The sequence below is a fragment of the Cupressus sempervirens genome, chromosome 4 (genome assembly GCF_028749045.1).
Source record: "Cupressus sempervirens isolate cs-2001-9-10 chromosome 4, ASM2874904v1, whole genome shotgun sequence".
Lineage (NCBI taxonomy): Eukaryota > Viridiplantae > Streptophyta > Pinopsida > Cupressales > Cupressaceae > Cupressus > Cupressus sempervirens.
In genome coordinates, this window is record NC_143121.1 from 498,386,848 (window position 1) to 498,409,467 (window position 22,620).

Below are 22,620 nucleotides of genomic sequence, written 5' to 3' on the forward strand. Positions count from 1 at the left end.
CATTGGATTGGTTTGTCCACAAGATTTCAACCTACCAATGAGTGCTTGTAATTCATTTTTCCCTCTTTCTATTTCATGTATTATGTTGTCTTGTGTCCTTGGAGGAGGTCTTCCAATTGGTGCAGGTTGTGGAATTTCTTATTCTTGTTGTGGAGGGTTTTGATTCTCATCTTGTTGAAGGTTTTTGTTTGGATCTTGTTGAGGGTTTTGGTTTTGATCTTGTTGAGGATTTGCCGGTTCATTATTCACATTTCTTAATAAGAAACCAATTGAAATCTACATAAATAAACAAATTTAAAGAAAAATTGAAAAAAAAACCTACAAAACAATACAAAAACATATAAAACAATGCAAAAACAAGGGTAGACAACATACGACATGATCGTGATCTTGAACTTTGACGACAAGGAGGCATTTTGAGGAGGCGGGTGGCAAAAATCTTCAATTTGCTCAATTTGTGTATGCATTGTGAGGAGAACTTGCAAAATGAAGTAAAAATAAATGGGTTGTGGGTTTGCAACCCATTTATAAATTTTTTTGCTTTTAAAAAGTGCATACGCACTATAAAAAGGGGTGTCATCTTTTTGGCACCACAACTTGGTGCAATTACCCTAGAAAAATTCAAACTCAAATTTATTTTTTAAAATGATAGGTTGTAAATTTGATATAGGAAACAATAGAGATAGAAGATCTAGGGCAGGATAAGGAGTAAGAGGTAGAGAGAGGTGGGGTAGAGTGACTAAAAATGAATAATAACATGAAGGGAGAGAGGGAGGGGGTGAACAAAGGTGTGTCTATATGTGTTAGTGATAATGATATAATTGAAAGATAAGGAGAGTGTTTGAGTTCTCTTTTCAATGGTGTGATTTATTTCATTACTAAGAAGATTTAAAACATGTCAAATATTTCCTTATTGATGAAATGAGTGTCATATGTCCAAAGTTCCTCAATAAAATTGATAGTTATCTATGAGTGACATTTTCCCATTGATGACATGTGTACTTTGGTGGACTATCGATTATAATTTTGGGTGGCCTAAAAAAATCACCCCTTGTTATAGAAAATCAATTTACATGTCATATTCAAATGCCAAGTTAGTGTGGGACCAATTTATGAAAGTTGTTACATTACAAATAATTTTTTGATAAGAAGATGAGAATAAAATGCAGGTAGAATTTTGTCAACTATTGCATAACATACAAGATGCAAACATAACACAACATGATTAGGCACATCTAATGACTTGTATAGATTTATACTTTAGTGCTGATCAAAACAAATAATTTGACAGATCTATGCACTTGTTCGCTACTAATAGTGTAGTAAAGACACAAAATAAAAAGATGCTAAACTAATTGAATCATTTGATCATAATAAATATAGCAATAAATTGTGTGAGTAAAGACAATACTGAGATGCATGATGAGCAAGTAGAAAAACATGTACTCCTCAAAAAAGGACAAAACATTATACTTACAAAAAACATTTGGGTAGAAGGAAGACTTGTTAATGAAGCTCTTGGTGAGATTAGTGTTATCATTTACATAATAGATTTTATGCTATATATAGAGTGAAATCAAATTGCAGGCTTCATATTTGACCCAGTTTCACCTTTGATAGATACTCCAAAATACAAAGTGATCCATATATAGTTATACAAAAAAAATAGGAAGCTCACCTAAATCTTATTACACTTCAAACAAAAATGTATTTATTTTGACAACATATAGAAGTAAAAATATAAATATTCTATCAAATATATTATAGGAATTGCAAAAATTAATTATAACCAGAATATTGTACTAGCTATTTAAGCACATCATCAAACATATACAAGACTATTGGCTTAACCCTTGTACCCTTCAAAGGTGCAAGTGCTAGTTAAATTTAAGTTTTGATCACTCTTCAAGTTCTGCATATAATTAGTTTTAGTTGCTTAATTTATTTTATAACTTTGAGAAATATGGATTTTATTTGAAAATTAGTTCTAGATTAAAGTAGAATAAAATATATTGATAAAAAAAAATTACAGTGAAATACAACATTCATTACACTACCTGGATATGTATATGTGAAGACAAGTACAAATTCTGCTTTGAATTCATATCTATATTTTTGGTTGTGTAGATCTAATTGAGGTGTTTCTAAACCATAAAATAAAACTTTCCATAGAAGTGGATAGTTTGGTAAAACCTCCATTAGACATGGCTGCATATTTTGTAGATTTATCAATTATGTGTCGCTAAAGGTATAACTAGATTAAGAGAATGCTAATGGAGCTTGATGATAACTGTTGCAAAGGAAAAGCAGATAAGAATGAGAAAACAATGCTTCATATTGCAATGAAAGAGGCTGATACATCTTTTGTAAAAAGATAGTCAACCATTATGACACCCGTGTGGTAATGATAGACAATGATGGTAGAGGTGCATTGCATCTGGTAGTTTGCAATGCACCAAAAATATTTGAGAGAGCTAAAACCAACCTGAAAGCTATAATATGTCAGACAATGTTAGAAAGATTTATCAATTTTAGTGATAATAATAAGAAAACAACATTCGATAAAACACTAGAGAAACAAAATGAAGACTCACAACTTTATAACAATGTAAATGACTTATTTCTCCATCTCTTTATGTCTCTCTTATTTCTCTCTACATCTACTCTTTGTGTCATTTTTTTCTTATTTCCTTTGTTTTTGTTTCTTCCTCTCCCTCAATACTAATTTATCCATCAATAATTGCAACCACATCATTTGATGTGCCATTCACAGTTGTACTAATTGTTAAATTACAATTTTTATAAAAGAGAGTACTAAAGGATGAAGCCACTTAGAAGTAATAAGCCCATATTCGATACAAAGTGACATATACAATTTGTAAGTGGCTTCATCCTATAGTACTTTCTTCTATAAAATTGTAACTTAACAATTCACACAATAGTGAATGACATTTCAGATGATATAGTCACAATTAGCAATGGAAAAATTAGTTTTGGTGGAGAGGAAGAAAAAAAAATAGAGGAAATGAGAAAAAAATGATACAAAGAGTTAGACCCAATAGAGAATCAAAGATATAGATAGAAATAAGAGACATGGAGAGATGAAGAATCAAGTCACATTGTTATGAAGTTGTGGGTCTTCATTTTTCTTCTCTAGTGCTATATGTTAATTTAAAAGATATACTAAAAATACACAAAATAGAGACAAGAGATAGGATATATCACGGTTCACCAAAATTGTGGCTACGTCCACACTAAGAACAGAGAAAATATATTATTCAGTCATTGTAGCTCACATACACAGGGCTTTGCCCTTACATTTATACATTAGTCTTCAAGAGAAGTTGATGAGACAAATACATAGAATGTGAAATGAATAGACATGACAGTTGGACTTCACATCCAACAATTTTCCACCCTTGAAGTTCAACTCATGCTACAACTTCATATCTGAAATATCCTCCCACTTAAACTATGCTTTCTCTTACCAAATCTAATGGTAAGAAAGTTGCCAAAAGACAATCTCCATAATCAGAATAGAAACCATAGCTAATTGCTAGTCACATCCAACTAACCATACAACATTAGTAGATTTATAGCCACATAACCAACCCACACAATAACCCACCAAATCTACTATCTTCCAACAAAACACACCAAAAAGGCCATTGATGTGCAAACAACTAGAAGACCATTATATAGAAATTTAAATTGCATGAGCAATGTCAATTATAAGTTGACTCAACCTACCTATCAACACATAGAAGGCATGACATTAACTTGAGATGATCTACAAACCGCAACCAACCTACTACAAAAATAATATCTTCCAAGTCCTCATGAAAAGACCACATATTGTTGTTTAAAAACAATGAAGTACAACAACAATAGACGACCTCAAAAAAACTCTTGGAAGGAACACCAATGTAAATCATAACTCATCCTTCTACCAACACCATCAAGTGCCCAACTGTGTCAAGTATGATCTCCTTCACCTCCCCATATGAGAGCATTTACAACACCCAAACACCATGGATGAAAGCTCCTATAAACAAGAAGATCAAACTCCAAACATTTCAAATCTAGGAACAATATCAACCATCTCCAAAGTGCACAAGGAGACAAATCTACCAAGTAGACCAAGCATGGGGAGAGAATACTCCTCCAAGATACACCAAGTCTCAATGACTCTTCTCCAAGAACAATCTCCACTAGGTCCATAATGAACTAATGTCCATTCACAGGTGTAGGCTCCTCGGTCTTTATGTTGAAAACTCCAAAGAGAAATTTTCTCAACAAATGTTCTCTAAACCAAGAGAACTGTAGCCTCACCCAAGCCTCTTAGTTTTTAAGAGCACCTCCATGGTCAATTTTCCAATGTACCTGATAGCAAGAGCACTAACTAGACCAATTGTCCAAAACTCCCACTGCACGTCTGCATAATATAGGAACACAACATGACAACTTGATCTCCACAATTTAGAACCTCATGCTCTAAAGAGCATAACCAACCATGAGAACTTGTATCATGCCAACACTCTAACCTAGAATCAAGAGCTCACTATGGCACAATAAAAAACATCTCCAATCGTATGAAGGGAACCATATCATGATAGTAAAATAGTTTTTGCTAAAACTCCCACTACACCATGACAGTGAATTTTTCATGGTATCAGAAAACAAAATAAGAAACAATACCAAATATTACACCAAGTCTGCAATTTCTTCATAACTTGGATAAGTAAAACCAAACTAGCATATGGCAACATTATATCCCTTTAAATATTCTACTTTATTTTAGAAGCTAAGGGCCTTGTGCCTTCCAATCTCTTAGACACTCACCTCACAATACTAGCCAGCATCACCACCTCTAGGACTCAATATAATAGACCACTCGCTTTAATACACAAACCTCTTGCAAAGTTATTCCACCTCAACATCTCGTTGTAAGAGATTCATCATCTAGTTCTACCAAAATTCTAATTTGAAACATAACTTTTCTCACGCTGTTGCATACCTCAAAACATGCTCCAATCAAATCTGGGTCTAAACAGAAGAATAATGAATGACTTTTCACCTTACGCTTGGCTACTTTAGCCTCTTCAATTGTCAATTCATCAATATGCAATGACTCCTCTTCACAAGGCTTATGAGAATCTTGACAAGCATCCTTAATCTCGATAGTTGTGCTCTCCTTGGATCATATAGGTTTATTACCTACCCTAGCTTAACATATCAACTTGTGTTGGAATAAGGGGGAATAGGTGAAAGTGCTACAAAAGTTTTAACAATTGCAAATTGTGGAGCACCTTTTGCAACAAACTCTAGATGAGAGAGGAGAAAAATAATCTTATATCTTAGTGGTAGAATTTTTGTGGCACCATGTTTGAAAGGCATTACTTTTTCTCTATCATGCCTGCTCTCTTTGGATCATATGGACTTTGATAGTCTGCTTTGCATTCCAGGATCTTGCATTCTCTAATACCAATTGTTAATTGAAGAGATAAACTAAAAATACACAAAATAGAGACAAGAGACATTATATATCGTGGTTCACCACACCTGTGGCTACATCTGCACTGAGAGTAGAGAAAATATATTATTTAGGCTTTGCCCTTATATTTATACATTAGTCTTCAAGAAAAGTCGAAGAGACACATAAGAAGAATGTGAAATGAATAGACATGACAATTAGACTTCATATCCAACACTGTATCCAATGGTATTTTCCTGCTATTATTATTGAGATTAATCAATCTTTCTAACATTACCAAGCATATTGTGGTTTTTAGGTCAGTTTTAGCTCCCTCAAATATTTGTGGCGCATTATAGGCTATCAAATGCAACACACTTTTACCATCATTGTATGCTATTTTCATATACATAACAATGATTAACTATCTCTTTTATAGATGTATTGTTCTCTTTGTTTGCGATATGAAGCCATCCTAGGTGCTTAAATTGTAGTACACGGTGCAACTACAATATATATCTTTTAAACGAATGTCTTGCCTTTTCATATGTCCAACTTTTCAAATATCCAAATTATGTTGAATGATGATATGAGATAAGAGGTTTTAACTTTTTATAATTTAGATTTTAAAATGCTTATTGTTTTAGTGTATATTATAAAATATTTATAAGCACACGATCCAGTTAAGAAGATATCTAATACAAATTTAGGTTAAAAATTCAACATAGAAATTGGATGCCATATCTGTAATTGCACTCCTTATTTCAATAGATTCCTTTGCAATTTCTTTCACTCTACTAGGAGGGCTTGATACCAAAGGACATGGCCTATGAGTCTCTGTATTGATCCATTGTGGTCTCTTCAAGTTGTTTATGATACTTGATAGTGGCTTTCTATTATTCTATTGTTATTGTTATTGGAATGTTATAATAAGACTAGTATTATGTTATAAAGTTACTTTAGAAATAATAATTATGTACCCCTAATAGGCCCATCCTTTGTTTTAAAAGTGGGCCATTTTAATAATAATAATAATGAGTGAGGTTTTTTTTTCTGGGCATAAAAATAGAACTTTATTAAATTTTTGGGATGCAACTCTAGAAAAGGAACTAGAGTTTTGAGAGGAGCACAAAACAATTTGGGAGGATGAACCACTCATTGTTCTTGCATCTAGTATATTGTTTATCAAAGAGATCGATGGCAGAGCTCTGAATCAGAGTTTTGCAGCAGATTATTCTTCAAGAATGAAACCTCTTGAGAATAAGAGTTGGATTGAGAATTGATTGTTTAATTGGTTGGAAGGGCAATTTGTGATCAGAATTCATGAAAACTTAAAATAATTGGTGGAAAGAAGTAATAGAGATTGCAGAACCAGCCTTGTAAATATTGCATTGTATTATCTCTTCCTTCCTAGCAGGCTTCTAGAGGAAAATAGCACCGTTTCAGACTGATTATGGGCAGAATAGAAGAGAGTTTTTCTAGCATACATTTCAAAAGCAATTTTGTTCATCTTACAACCAACTGCACAACACCAGCTTGCCGTACATCTACTCCAATAGGTGACATCGGCTAGGGTTTGTAATTTGCACCCGCTTATGTGGATATAAATATGTATTTCGTATCTTCTTGAGGGGAAAGTTTTAAAACAAGTGATTCACAATTACAATATCATCGAACAAATCCACACGAGTCATCAACGTTTCCTTTTTAAAGCACATGTCACATTCCTTTAAAAAATGCATCTTTCCACGTTTTTCTACTTTTTCAGTCCCCTTGTTACTCCCTGCCTTATGAACTAATCTTCCCATTAGACCCTCATCTAAGGCAGGGGTCCTATGGGAGGGGCTTGGGCTCTATTTTTGGGGAATAAGTGGCTCCATGGTGATATTTTAGAGGGGGCTAAAGTTTTAATTGGAATCTTTCCTACAAAATAGGAGCTTCGGATTTTTAGTCCTCTCAATTTGAGCGGGTGAAAATGGGGTGGGCTTGGATTTAGCCCCACCAACTTAGGGAAGATTTTTGCCATTTGTTAATCCTACTTTTAATTTTCCCACTAAAAATGAAATAATCCCACTAAACAAATTTATGAAGAAATATATATTTTTTATTTTCAAAATTCACGAGACAATCATCTTCCTTAAATTTAGGGGCTAATTTTTAAAGCAGATTCACATATAAATTCATAAGACTGTTTCCCTTTTAAAATATGCCTAAAAAATCTCAGCTGCACCAGCTCTACTTTTAAGGAAGTGGGTGTCCATGAGACCCCAATGTAATCGGTATTAGTTTTTGTGACAGAATTATATTGTCCAAAACTAAGGTTTAGGATGTCATAATTTTTAATTCATTTATGACATTTTAATTTCTTAAATCCAATTGGCCACAAACCAATTTTCTAGGTAAAAAAACATATTTTTCCAAACGAAAAATGCATAAAAAGCCATCGGTTGATTCAGTATGAATCAGAATCAGTGATTGATCAATGAATGGGTAAGATTCCTCGTTATTATCAATAAGTTAACATGTCAGACATATTTTATTGTGTTTATATTTTCTCATCATTCAATCATCAATGAGTTCATTCGGAATTATTCATTCATTTATAAAACACTTTAAAAAGATTGCTACACATTAATTATTGTGTTTAATTACGAAGAATATAATTTTCAGAAGTTAAAATCATATTTTAAAATGACATTTAAGTTAGCTTAATTTTAATCTATTTATTTAAAGTGATTAAGATTTTGTTTTAATTAAATATTTTTTAATATTACAATTAATTATATAAAATAGGAATGACATGTATGAATTCAAAAATAAAAGTTAAAAATCATTTCAAATAATTATTTATTCTAAATGTTATATCTTAAAAATTGTAATAAAGTTTATTTGAGAAATATATTATTTTCATTTATATAACTAATTATAATATTAAAAATATAGATGTTACAAAATATTAAAAATTATTATAGAATTTGTATTTGAGCAAGTTGCTATATTTAGATTTATTGGATAAGGCTAACATTGTAACTCACTATTATTAAAAGATTCCAATAACAATAATTTCAAATTAAGTTTTCCTACAATAGCTTTGGCTTATTTAAATATTTGTATTGCTAATTTAAAATGAAGAAACTTTGTGCCGTGAAAATGCTTCATGAACAATGGTCATTTTTGTCTTTATTTTTGTCTACTAATGAGTGTCTTAAAAGGACTACTTGAACTTCAATTAAAAAAATAAAAAACCATGATCAACATAAACCACTCATAGCCATGCTACACTACTATAGATGTTGTTTCACACAAACATTGCAAAATGATTGCCTTTCTAAACATACACTAATAGCTACAACCTACTAAGAGTCCAAAAGGCAGGAACTCTAGCTCACCAAGAGTTCCTGTTTTCAATTTATTAGTAATACTTATGAAATCACTGAGCCAATAGAAATTAAGTATTAAATCTTTCTAACTAAAATCTAATAGTTTGCTATTAATATTTATTTTTCATTATTTGAAAACACATTTTTTTGATTTCTCATTAGTTTTAGCAATGAGAAAACTCATTTTTCCGAAAAAAATAAATATGAAATTTGTCATGTTATGATAATCTGAAAAGTGTGTTTTGGAACCTTCTCCGAAAGTTTGTGCCAAATTTCAAAACGGGAAGTTCCAGTTGTAATGTTATAATAATTGAAAAGCTTCTCCTGAATGTTCAGCGTTGGTTTCCCTTGAGTTAAATTCCTTGAGTTGGGGTGTTTGTGTTACTGAGTAAATCTGAGAACCCTACTATTGTGCAGAAAGATTAGGGAGGTGAGGAGAAAATTAACTCTCGGCTCCTTTGCCACTCAGAATTGAGAGCAGTTTCAAGACCAATTTGTGTGGGGTTTCAATACTGGGCGAGGTTTTCATGATTATATTGCAATAATTAAGTATCCCATGGATCTCGATACAGTGAAATGAAAGCTTAATGAAGGTAAGTATGGCTCGCCTCTTGATTTTGTGGCAGATGTAAGATTGAATTTTAATAAAAACATGACTTATAATCTAGAATGGCATGGCTAAGGCTTGTCTCATGGTAGAACATTGCAATACATTATACTTTGGCTTGGATCATTGGAGCATTAGATAAACCCTCAATGCAATCATGCTCCTCCTTCCAATACAATCAAAGTACAGATCTGTGTTACTTTTTAGTAAGAATTGAGGATAACCTAATATATCCTTCCCTTTCTCCCCCGAAATATAATCAATTTTGAAGATGGATAAAAGATCATTCTATATGCTTTTTTATTTAGGTTTCAGCTTACATAGAAGCACACGATCTTGCATTTATTTGTTCATCATTTTCACTAAAATTAACATTTCGTCCATCTTTGAGCTCCAGAAAGAAAACATCAAACATCTACACTTAGAAAGACAATATATTAAAAGATGTACCAATTCTAATATATAATTTGCATATTCTGAATTTGATGTAATCAAGTTCTTAATCATACTACTCTCTGTTGCTCTGGATTTGCAGAAGCCAAGGCACAAGCAAGTATTGTAATGGTACAGGTTGTGGTCTGTTAAGCTCTACGTTACCCACTGGAATGCTGGAAAAATCGAGGGGCATTGGCACCATCATTGAAGCATCTGATCCATTCTGTGTGTTGTGCATGCCGTGATTTTCATTTTTCTAAAGCAACTATTGAAACATATGCCAGGGTTGGAAACACACATTGATACAAAATAAAAATGTAAATGTGTGATTTGCATTTCTTTGCAACTTCCCATTCCATTTTACTATATATTGTCTATTGTCTACTTAAAAAATGCACCAATTATTGTGCTTGGAAGATGAATTAGAGAATGTTACCTGCCATTTTGTGTCAAATTGGAGTTTATAATGTCACACACCTTGGTACTGACATTTTGTATACCCATGATTGAGGCCAAGACAAAGACAAAGACCAAGAAAAAGTTCTTCCCATACGAAAAAAGCTTACATAAGAATCTGAGCCTTATATGTTGACAAAATGATGTGTGATACTCGAAGATAGCCACATAAATCCCTACTACAACTCCTCTATCTATATTAGGTAATAAGTCACACATATTTGAAAAATGTTAGGATGATCATTACGTAATTAGCTTACACAATGGCTTTGGACACGAGTAACAGTTCCTATTTGTCTAACCTACATCATACATTTAACTATATTAAGAATATTAATGACAAAAATACAATGCCGCAATCCTAGTTTCATGATTGTGGATGATTCAAACGAATGTGAGTGTCATCATGAATGTTGCATTTTTGTCTCCACTTACTTAGATGGTCATAGTATATTAGGGTGTACATGTGAGTAGACAATGCACTTTCAATTATATAGTTAAATAATATATTCCATAGTCTACTACAAACACTCGACATCTAGAAGTCAATAATATATTGTTTTTATTATTGGACCAGCTTTAAACATGGTACATTACGGAACAAATTAAGTTTGGAAATAAAAGTCAGCTTTGACTATTTAGCACTTTTAGCTTAAGAATTAGTCATTAGTGTGTGATGTTAAGCCGACAGTTATTATTGCCCCTAAAATCATAATGTATGATTAAGATGATATTTATCATCCCAAACCAAAAAGGAGGATAATAGATATCAATAGATAATAAATCAACCTTGATAAATATAAAACTAACCTTATTTTTATTCTATCAACATAACTTATATAAAGAAAAGATAATTTAATATTGTAATTTATATATTTATAAAATTATTTTTAAAAAAAAATTATTCTTAGATTGTAATTTATATATTTAACTAATTATTGATAATTATAAATCAAAATAAAAAGTTTAAAATATTTCTAAAAATATCTTTAAACTAAATACTATCTTAAATGGGAGCTATCCTAACACTAGTTAAAGAAACAAAATTTTTTTAAAAAAATAGTAGTTTTAAAATAATTTTTTAAAAAATTATTTCTATTGTATGCTATATTTATATTATATATTTCTAAGTTATGAGCAATTTAAATCTTGAAGGGTTTTCCTAACTCAAACAATTTAAGTCTTCCATTATAGGTCTCTTAATTTGTATATTGTTTTGATTGATTTATATAAGAAGTAAATAACATTATAGAAGTTAGGAGACTTTTTTCAAGTTTACAAATTTCTCATAAATGTGTAAATAAAAGGAAATTTCATATTACTATAAACTTTAAATAAGAAATTAAACAAATTCAACATGCATTAAAGGAGAATATGGAAAGGTATTATTAATTTGTAATTAGTTTCTAATTTTATATGATTTTTATTTCAAATAAAATTATTTTATTTTTTTGCTCTATATTGTTAAGTTTTACAAAACCTTCTCACCATGTTATCTTTGTTGCATGTATCTCCATGTTTTATACAATTGTATACATCTTCTCACTGATTAGGATGTCCTATCACATTGGGTCAGTCACTCCTTCTCATTGAGCCTCATGATGGTGAAGACTTAAACAATGATCTTCATGCATACCCATGCAATAGTTGTTATTCACTACCACATCAAGTTGCAAACATAGTCCTTTCATTGATGCTCTCTTAAATCTAATGTACATGACACTTAGATCTACTTATGTAGCTTTTGCATTCATATAATTGATTATACCACTCTTAGTTGCTTTGGGTAATTCTCTACCGTCTAAGTTCAATTTTGCAATTCTCATTTTTTAGTAGCCCCTCCCATCTAAATATCTTGTAAGAGATAACGATCTCAACACTCTGCTACTGGTGTAGTGTTAAGGATGTGGTGACCCAAAAATGCTCCACTACATCTTGTATTCCATTTGAATTCATAGTTAAACCCACTGAAGGCAAGAACTTTGTAATAGACACCCTTGGATGTCCCAACTAACTAAACCAAATTGCTGAAAGGAATTATGTCAAACAGTTTGCATTCAACTTCTTAAAACCCCTTATAACTCTGAAAATCAAGTGTTTATTTGTTTGTTGTGTTTCGTGCATGGAATTGGTATCATACAACATAAACAAGAAAGAAACTACAACAATATGCAAAGTGGAAATGAACTGCTGCTAATAAAATGTTATTTTCAGAATTCATAAAACCAAATACATGGCAGATTTATCAACTCACTAATTACTTCAGCAATATTGTCATAATACTCCAGCCCATGCTTACGAACTTGCTGCTGCAATACTTTGTCCTTCAATCAGTCCACTACCTTCGTAATACCATTCCCTCAAAGCGGCATAAGCGTCGGACAAGTAGTGAAGAAGATATGAGCAAAATACCAAATCTGCCTGTAGCCGGAAATGCAACTAAACTGCCTGATAATGAAGCCAAAAACAAAGAATTCCAAAGGCCAAACCCCAAGGGAATGACGTTTAGAATGTTACAAGAGAGGATAGACGTCCTCAAATGCCAAGAACTGAGCTGCAACTCACATACCAATTTCTTCTCATATTCAACCTGCCTAATGAAGCCACAGATGCTTCCTTTTATTCTATTCCCACGGGTTCGCTCAACTCATATGGGCAATGTGGGATAAAAGATGTGTAATATAAACATATATTAAAATACCCCTTATGTCTCCCTTGGGTACACATCACCATAAAATAAATATTAAAGTAACACTTTAATATTTTACAATTAAATTAGACATTACTTTAATAAAACTTCAGGCATTAAAATGTATTAGCAATCGAACTCCGAATAATGCGAGTGATAGCTCATCGGAAAGCTCTCACCGAGGAGTATCGAATCCAATCACCAAAATTCACCTGCACTGTGTCCTGCCGACTTACTAAAAATAGTAAGTATGCCTGAAACTGAGTAAATCAACTTCGTTTTGGCCCAAACTGGAAATGACTAGGCCAAAACACTCCAAGATCCCATTAAACCCTTCGTTAGCCCTCGAGACCATGTAGAACAAGGCTAACGCACACACACTTGGTCAACTGCTAAAATGGGGACATTACAGTCCGCCCCCCTTGAAATTGCTTGTCCTCAAGCAATCTCAGTCCAGCCTGCTGAATAACCTGCTCACTCTCCCATGTAGAATCTTCCTCTGGCAGGTCTTTCCATCTGACCAAATACTCCTTCACTATCCTGCTTCTAAGCTTCCTCTCTCTGGTATCCAGAATAGCCTCAGGTACTAACACAAGCTTCCCCTCCTCATCCAAAGGGGGTAAATCTGCAGAAGGCACTACACTCTGACCAATGGCTTTCTTAAGCCTAGACACATGAAACACATTGTGCACTCGATTGCCTTCTGGAAGCTCAAGCTCATAGGCGACTTTGCCCACTTTGCGAATCACCCTGTATGGACCATAAAATCTAGGTTTCAACTTTTCAGCTCCGCTCTTCTTGAGCGATGACTGTCTATATGGTTGTAGCCTCAAGTAAACCATATCCCCTACCTCGAAGCTGCGCTCTATTCGGTGCTGATCAGCATACAATTTTTGTTGATTCTGGGCCTGTTGTATATTCTCTTTGAGCACTTTCAGGATGTCCTGACTATCCTGCAATAAGTTTTTGGCTTTGGGCACTCTACTGTCCCCCAAAACTAAATCCATGAAGCTAGGTGCTTCATAACCATAGAGTGCCATGAAAGGAGTCATCTTGATGGACATATGATAAGTGGTGTTATAACAATACTCTCCCATATGCAACCATCTGATCCAAGCCTTTTGTTGTGTAGTTACATAGTTCCTCAAATATCCTTCCGCCCATTTATTCACAATCTCTGTTTGCCCATCTGTTTGCGGATGATAACTAGTGCTAGGTGTAAGATCTGTACCACACAACCTAAACAACTCTTGCCAAAAAACACTCATAAACTTACTATCTCGGTCGTTGACAATGAATCTAGGCAACCCATGTAACTTGAATATCTCTTTAAAGAAAAGCTCTGCCACCTATGCTGCTGTGTAAGTGGACGGAATAGCAATGAAGTGAGCAAACTTCGTCAAGCGGTCCACCACCACATAGATGCAATCCCTTCCCTGTACTCGTGGTAAACCAGTGATGAAGTCCATCGAAATACTTTCCCATTTCCTATCAGGAATGGGCAAGGGCTGTAATAAACCTGCAGGAAATGTGTGTTCTCCCTTATTCTGTTGACAAACCACACACTCCCTGACATACCTCTGAACATCATCCTTGAGCCCTTTCTATGAAAACCGCTCTCGGATCTGCCTATAGGTCTTGAAGACCCCCGGATGTCCAGCTGTGGGTGCATCATGAAATGCCTTCAGTATCACCTCTCTCAAATGTGATGATGGAATCAAATAAACCCTGTCCTGAACTCTGATCAATCCATCTATCACCTCATAGCGATCATCCTGTATGGTACCTGAAATCAATCCAGAAGCCCAAGCATCTCCGACATACTCTGCTATAATCCGATCTCTCCAATCTCCTGAAATCTCTGCCAGAGCACATAAGTGAGGTCTCCGAGATAAGGCATCAGCCACCACATTTTTCTTACCTTTGACAAACTCTATGTCAAAGTCATAAGCCTGCAATTTAGTCACCCATTTTTGTTGCCGGTCATTAAGATCACGTTGGCTCATGAAGTATTTAATACTGTTGTGATCATTCTTGATCACAAAACGTCCACCTACCAAATATGATCGAAATTTGGCCAATGCATGCATTATGGCCAACATCTCCCGGTCATAGACAGAATAACTTTTCTCAACTCCTCGGAGCTTCCTACTCTCGAATGCAATGGGATGCTTCTCCTGCATCAATACTGCTCCAATCCCATCACCAGATGCATCACAATGAAGCTCAAAAGGCTTCGTGAAATCCGGTAGAGCTAGAACTGGACATGAAGACATTACCTGCTTGAAATGCTCAAAACACCTCTGTGCTGCCCCTGTCCACACGAAGGCTCCTTTCCTGGTAAGATCTGTCAAGGGTGTAGTAATCTGTGAGAATCCCTTAACAAACCTCCTATAAAAACCACATAAACCAAAGAATCCCTTAAGCTGTGTAAGGTTTGTGGGAGTAGGCCATTCTACAATAGCTCTAATCTTTTTGGGATCAACCCGAATGCCATCTGCACTAATGATATGCCCCAGGTAAAGGAGCTCAGTCATGCCAAACTCACATTTAGATTCCTTGGCATACAATGACTCTCTCTCTAGAATAGATAACACCTCCTCTAGATGATGTAAGTGCTCCTCCCAGGTCTTACTGAAGACCAAGATGTCATCAAAGAAGATCAAGACAAATCTCCTCAGCTGCTTCCTGAATACCTGGTTCATACAACTTTGAAATGTAGCAGGTGCATTGGTTAGACCAAATGGCATAACCATGAACTCAAAGTGGCCATAGTGACATCGGAAGGCTGTTTTCTCAATGTCCTTTGCTCTCATCCTGATATGATGGTATCCAGATCACAAATCAATTTTGGTGAAGAAGCATGCCCCATGCAACTCATCAATCAGCTCATCAATCCTAGGAATGGGATACCTGTTTTTAATTGTTTCCTTATTCAGTGCCCTGTAATCGATGCACATGCGCATCGTCCCATCCTTCTTCTTTACCAATACTACTGCTGAAGCAAAAGGCCTCTTACTGGGCCTGATATGCCCCATCTCCAACAAATCCTTAATCGCCTTCTCTATCTCATCCTTGTGTTTCTTAGGATGACGATAGGGAGTAATCATAACTGGTTTGGCTCCCTCCTCGAGCTCAATAACATGTTCCATCCCTCTGTCAGGAGGAACCCCATGAGGAATATCGCTAAATACTTTAGCGTGTCTATCGAGTATCTTCTGGACATCTAGTGGATGACTCTTTTCTTGTGGCTCTGGTGAAGTTGGCATAATGTGGCATTCTGTCGCCCACTCTATGTCATCATGACGAAAAAGTCTCTGCATTCTCCTCAAGGACACTATTCTGCAACCTCCATCTGAAAGCCCTCTAAGTACCACAGTTCTCCCCTCATGCTGGAATCTCATCTCCAATTTCGCTAGATTGAGTGTGAACTCAACTAGTGAAGCCATCCATGTCATGCCGAGGATGACATCATAATCTCCCATGTCCACAACATAGAACTCATCCTCCAACTCGTAGCCATCTCCAAACCTGATGCGAAGATTAGATATCTTCCGAGTGCATAATAACATATCACCGTTAGCCACCATGACTCTAAACCCATCATGCTCCTCTGTCTGTAACCCTCTCCTGGCTACCAACTGTGCATCTATGAAGTTATGTGTAGCCCCAGTGTCAATAAGAGATATCACTTTCTGCCCCTGGATAGTACCCCTGACCTTAAATGTGATTGCCTTTTGGGCCCCTGTCAAGCATGCCAACGATCTATCATCCTTAGGAATGTTGCTCTCCTCTATAGTGTTACCCTCATCTGAATCGGAGTGCTGATCCTCCCCTTCTGACTCTGACTCTTCTGCTGAAAAATACTCCATTTGATTTGCCTTAGCCTTGAGAGAACATTTATGAGATAAGTCCCAAGGCTCTCTACAATGGAAGCACAGCTTCTTCTTTCGAAGTTCATTCAAGGTTTCATTGTCTAGTCATTTTGATCCTTCTTTGGGTTTGCTATACTCTTTCTGAAATGATTTTTTGTCTTTGTCCTTGCGGTAGGAAGAATCTGTTGAATGGTTTTTTCCTTTGTATACCGAAGGGGCTAAATCTTGTGCCTTTTTAGTTGCTTCAACTAACGTGAGTGGATCATGTCCCTTCACCCAACCTCGTAATGGATCAGCAAGACCATCACAAAATAACACCACCAATCTCCTAGGAGAGATATCAGTAACAAGTACAGACAAGCGCTGAAACTCGACAATGTAAGCATCCACAGAACCTGACTGTTTTAACTGTGCTAGCTCCTTGAAATGTAACTCGGGATCCTTAGTGTCAAATCTCCCAATCAATGTTTCAGTGAATTCCTCATAGGATGTAATCTGATTATGCCCCAAAGTCACCATGCCATGATGCCACCATTCATGTGCAATGCCATCCAAGTGCATAGCCGCATACTTGATAGCCTCCTCCTCAGGCATAGGATTTAGCTGCAAGTATGTATCTACCTTCTGCACCCAAGCTCGTGCAGTCATCTTCCCTGAAGCATCATAATAAGGTAAAGAAAGTTTTCCAACTTTCTTCCTCAGCTCAAAGTTTTGATTCCTCCCTCCTGCTTTAGGCATGTGTCTCATCCTCAAGTCCATATAATCTCTAAGAGAAATATCCGCCTGAAACTCTGGTCCACTAGCCTCCCAGTCCCTCCTAAATTGATCCTGTAACTCGGTAATCTGCGGTTCGTTTACTGGATGAACCGGATCTCTGGGTGGAAAAGTGGGTAGAAGAGGTCTTGAGCTCGCAGTCCGTGCTGGGCGTGCAACGTGTCTAAAGTTATCAGCCTCATTCCCATTATTGTCGTGTCCATTATTACCATTAATGTTATTCTCAGGACCATTGTTGTTGCCTTGGCCTTCATGGTTATTGTTTCCCCCATTGTTATTGTTTCCCTCGTTGTTATTGTTTCTGTTGTTGGCATCACCTGGATTAATATTGACACCCATCTGTCTAGCCATGAGCTGCAACATCATGTCCATTTTCCTATTCTGCTCCTGCTGCATATGCTGCCCCTGCTCTAATGTATCCAGTAACTGTCGGAACAGTACCTCCTCCTAATCTGGACCAGCATTTCTGCCTCCGCCTAATCCTGTATTCCTGTCATCTCGATCACCCATATTATTGTCCTGATCACAGAATATCTCCTCTGTGTCTGTATGGTTGAATTCAATGTCCCCCTGCACGGATGTACTAGACTGTTTGCTTTGCAAGTCTGAAATCCTATTTTGTCTTGCTCTGGTATCGCAAAAATTATAAGACCCCTGTCGCATGCTCAAACATAAATGCTTAGCCTGTGTTTTTTACTTACTTTTTCCCTCTATCCGGCTGTTCCAAATTCCCTATAAGACCTCCACAGGATGGCAGGACTTATAGCTCTGATACCATTGTAATAGACACCCTTGGATGTCCCAACTAACTAAACCAAATTGCTGAAAGGAATTATGTCAAACAGTTTGCATTCAACTTCTTAAAACCCCTTATAACTCTAAAAATCAAGCGTTTATTTGTTTGTTGTGTTTCGTGCATGGAATTGGTATCATACAACATAAACAAGAAAGAAACTACAACAATATGCAAAGTGGAAATGAACTGCTGCTAATAAAATGTTATTTTCAGAATTCATAAAATCAAATACATGGCAGATTTATCAACTCACTAATTACTTCAGCAATATTGTCATAATACTCCAGCCCATGCTTACGAACTTGCTGCTGCAATACTTTGTCCTTCAATCAGTCCACTACCTTCGTAATACCATTCCCTCAAAGCGGCATAAGTGTCGGACAAGTAGTGAAGAAGATATGAGCAAAATACCAAATCTGCCTGTAGCCGGAAATGCAACTAAACTGCCTGATAATGAAGCCAAAAACAAAGAATTCCAAAGGCCAAACCCCAAGGGAATGACGTCTAGAATGTTACAAGAGAGGATAGACGTCCTCAAATGCCAAGAACTGAGCTGCAACTCACATACCAATTTCTTCTCATATTCAACCTGCCTAATGAAGCCACAGATGCTTCCTTTTATTCTATTCCCACGGGTCCGCTCAACTCATATGGGCAATGTGGGATAAAAGATGTGTAATATAAACATATATTAAAATACCCCTTATGTCTCCCTTGGGTACACATCACCATAAAATAAATATTAAAGTAACACTTTAATATTTTACAATTAAATTAGACGTTACTTTAATAAAACTTCGGGCATTAAAATGTATTAGCAATCGAACTCCGAATAATGCGAGTGATAGCTCATCGGAAAGCTCTCACCGAGGAGTATTGAATCCAATCACCAAAATTCACCTGCACTGTGTCCTGCCGACTTACTAAAAATAGTAAGTATGCCTGAAACTGAGTAAATCAACTTCGTTTTGGCCCAAACTGGAAATGACTAGGCCAAAACACTCCAAGATCCCATTAAACCCTTCGTTAGCCCTCGGGACCATGTAGAACAAGGCTAACGCACACACACTTGGTCAACTGCTAAAATGGGGACATTACAAACTTTGACGCTTGTGCCCCTTATTGATTATACCTATTGTGCTTTGGTATTACAAAAAGACAATTTGCATCAATACAGTCATGCTACTTGGGAAGTTACAGTTTCAAATAGTACAATTTATTGTGTAGAGATAAAACAATGTTTAGTTTTCTAGTGACTAGAGTTGACTAATTCTTCTGGCAATGTGTAGGTTGGAATGTATGAAATAGAGTCACCGTATGTCATCCACTATACATAAGGAATTGTAGGTAACTCTTAGAATTTTATGAGACTTTTGGTATATTAAAAAAATTAAGGGAACATCTAGAGCTACCTTATCAATCCTTATTTCTCCCTTACTTCATCCCTCATTACCCTTCTCTTTGTTACCCCTCCTTGTTCTTTATATCTTTATCTTAATCTCATTACCTTTCCCCTCTATCTCATTACCTTCCCCCTCTATGATCCTTAGGCCTCCCTCACTTCATCTCTTTCTCTAGTGCCTATCCCTAGTTTGCATTTTATTATTATTGTCGAACTCTTTTAGGCTAGTTTATGCTTGTTGATTAGTAGCACTATCTTTTAGATTATCATATATTGTTTCATATTCAGTTGATTTTATGATGATTATTATAGTGATTTCAGTTATTGATGATGATTAGTTAGATGGATTATCATATGTGTTTTCTTATGGATACTTACCCCAGACTACATGTGTATGGTGTGCGTGTATATTTTCTTTATTTATGACATTTCTAATGTGGTTAAGGAAGGGAGTCGTAGTCACCTACTAGTCGAGATCTACACGATGCACCATTCTTGCCATTGCTTGTTTAGTTTAGCATATATGTGTTTGTATGCATGTGGATTTTATGTAGATTGCAGGTATCGGGTATCGACTTCCTTGAATTGCCAGGATGAGCATACTCTATCACATTATCTCAATGGTAAGAGAGGGGAGATAAATTCTTAAGTCCAAATCCTAACCTTTAAACTCATTTGTCCTGGAAAAATGAGACAAATATCTGAGTTAGTTTACCCATCCGAATTCGTCAAGTGACATGAATTGGTGATTTTAACCCTAGAGTTTGATTATGTTCTTTGCCTTCAGTTGAGTTGTCATTCTTGATTTTGTGGGTATGTGGTGATTTTCTATTATAATTAAATAAAATTAAAAGATAATTTAATAATTTAATTTAATAAAAAATTATTATGTTATTTTAATATTTAATTATATTTAATTAATTAGAAGATTAATTAAATAAAAAGAGTTAAATTTGAAGATAAAAATTATAAGTTTAATTTTAAAACAAGATAATATTGAATTAATAAATATATTATTAAAACATCTCATAATTAACTAGAGAGAGAATATAAATTTAAAGTTATTTTAATTTAATTGCATAAAGCTAATGCATGAAATTAAAATATAATAAATTAATTAAAGAGAGAGGAAGCAATTATTTAATTATAAAGTTTATTTTAATTAAATTGCATAAATTTTATGCATGAAATTAAAATATAATAAATTAAATAAAGTGAGAAAGCTAATTAATTTAATAAAGATATTTTAATATCTAAAAGCTTGTGCATGAAGAGGTAAAACTTAACAAGTAATAAACAATAATTGATCAGTGAGTTCCCTCACATGATTGCACAATTAGAGCCCCAAATTAAGGGAGAACTCTTTATCAAAGATTGCGTGATTGCACAATCAGAGCCACCAATTAATGGAGAACTCTTTACCAGAGATCTATAGCTCATTATGCAATTATACAAGTTTTGGAGGAGGAATTTCAAAGAAGTAAGTTTTCAGAGAAAGGAGATTATTTTTGCGTGCTTCGTGTGATTGTTGTTTTAGCATCAGATCCAGGTAGGATCTCGTGGTTTATTTGTATAGTGATTTTCTGTTCTTTGAATTCATATCTTCTCCGTATCTGTTTTGTTTTTGTTTTCAGAATTCTTCTGAGTTGAGACATTTGTTTTGCATATTTATTGTTCTTCATTTTCAAAAACTTTTGTAAGCAATTTAATGGTTGAAAACCTTGTGTATGGATTTTGTTGTTCATCGTTCTCAAGAAACATGTGTATACAAATTGGAAACTATAAAACCCTCATGTTAAGATTTATTGTTCTCTATTCTTGAACACATCTGTGAAAGAGTTAAATTGAAACCCTTATTGTTAAATTGAGGTTTTGTATATGTAATTGTTGAATCAGGTTTTGGGTTCTGAAGAGTAAACAAATTTCGTTTTATAGAATTTGACTGGTTGGTTCAAATTTCTATATCAGGACTATTTTGGAAAAGTTTTTATTTTTAGTAGGTTTCTATTTTTAGAAAGTCTACTTTTAGTAGGTTTCTATTTTTATAAAGTCTCTATTTTTAGTAGATTTCTATTTTTAGAAAGTCTATTTTTAGTAGGTTTCTATTTTTAGCAAGTTTCTATTTTTAAAAAGTTTATATTTTTATCAGGTTTCTATTTTTAGTAGGTTTCTATTTTTAGAATGTCTCTATTTTTAGTAGGTTTCTATTTTTAGAAAATCTCTATTTTTAGTAGGTTTCTATTTTGGGAAGTTTTTTATTTTAGTGGGTTTTTATTTTTGAAAGTTTCTATTTTTAGCAAGTTTTTTTTTTGGGAAAGTTTTTCCTAAGTTAAATTAAATTAAAATTATTATGATAATAATTAATAATAATTTTAATAAGTATTGTTAAAATTTGAAATTTAATTATTTGAAAAATTGATTTATTACTTTATTATTTAAATATAATTCTAAAGTAAATTAAAAATCAAAGAAATTAATTGGAAGAATTAATGTTTTCTTTTATAAACTTGGATGTGTTTATATGGTTCAGATATATGAAAATGGTTTGTAATACTAGGGAAATTTTATTATTTGAAAACCTTAGTAATTATAATACTTTGAGAAAATGAAAATTGAAACCTTACTATTAACTCATCAATATGTTTTCAAAATCAAATCGAACTGTGAGACTATTATGTTTTCTATGTATTGTCTATGCTTTGGGGTTGACCTAGCTTTGACTAGTCTTAGGAT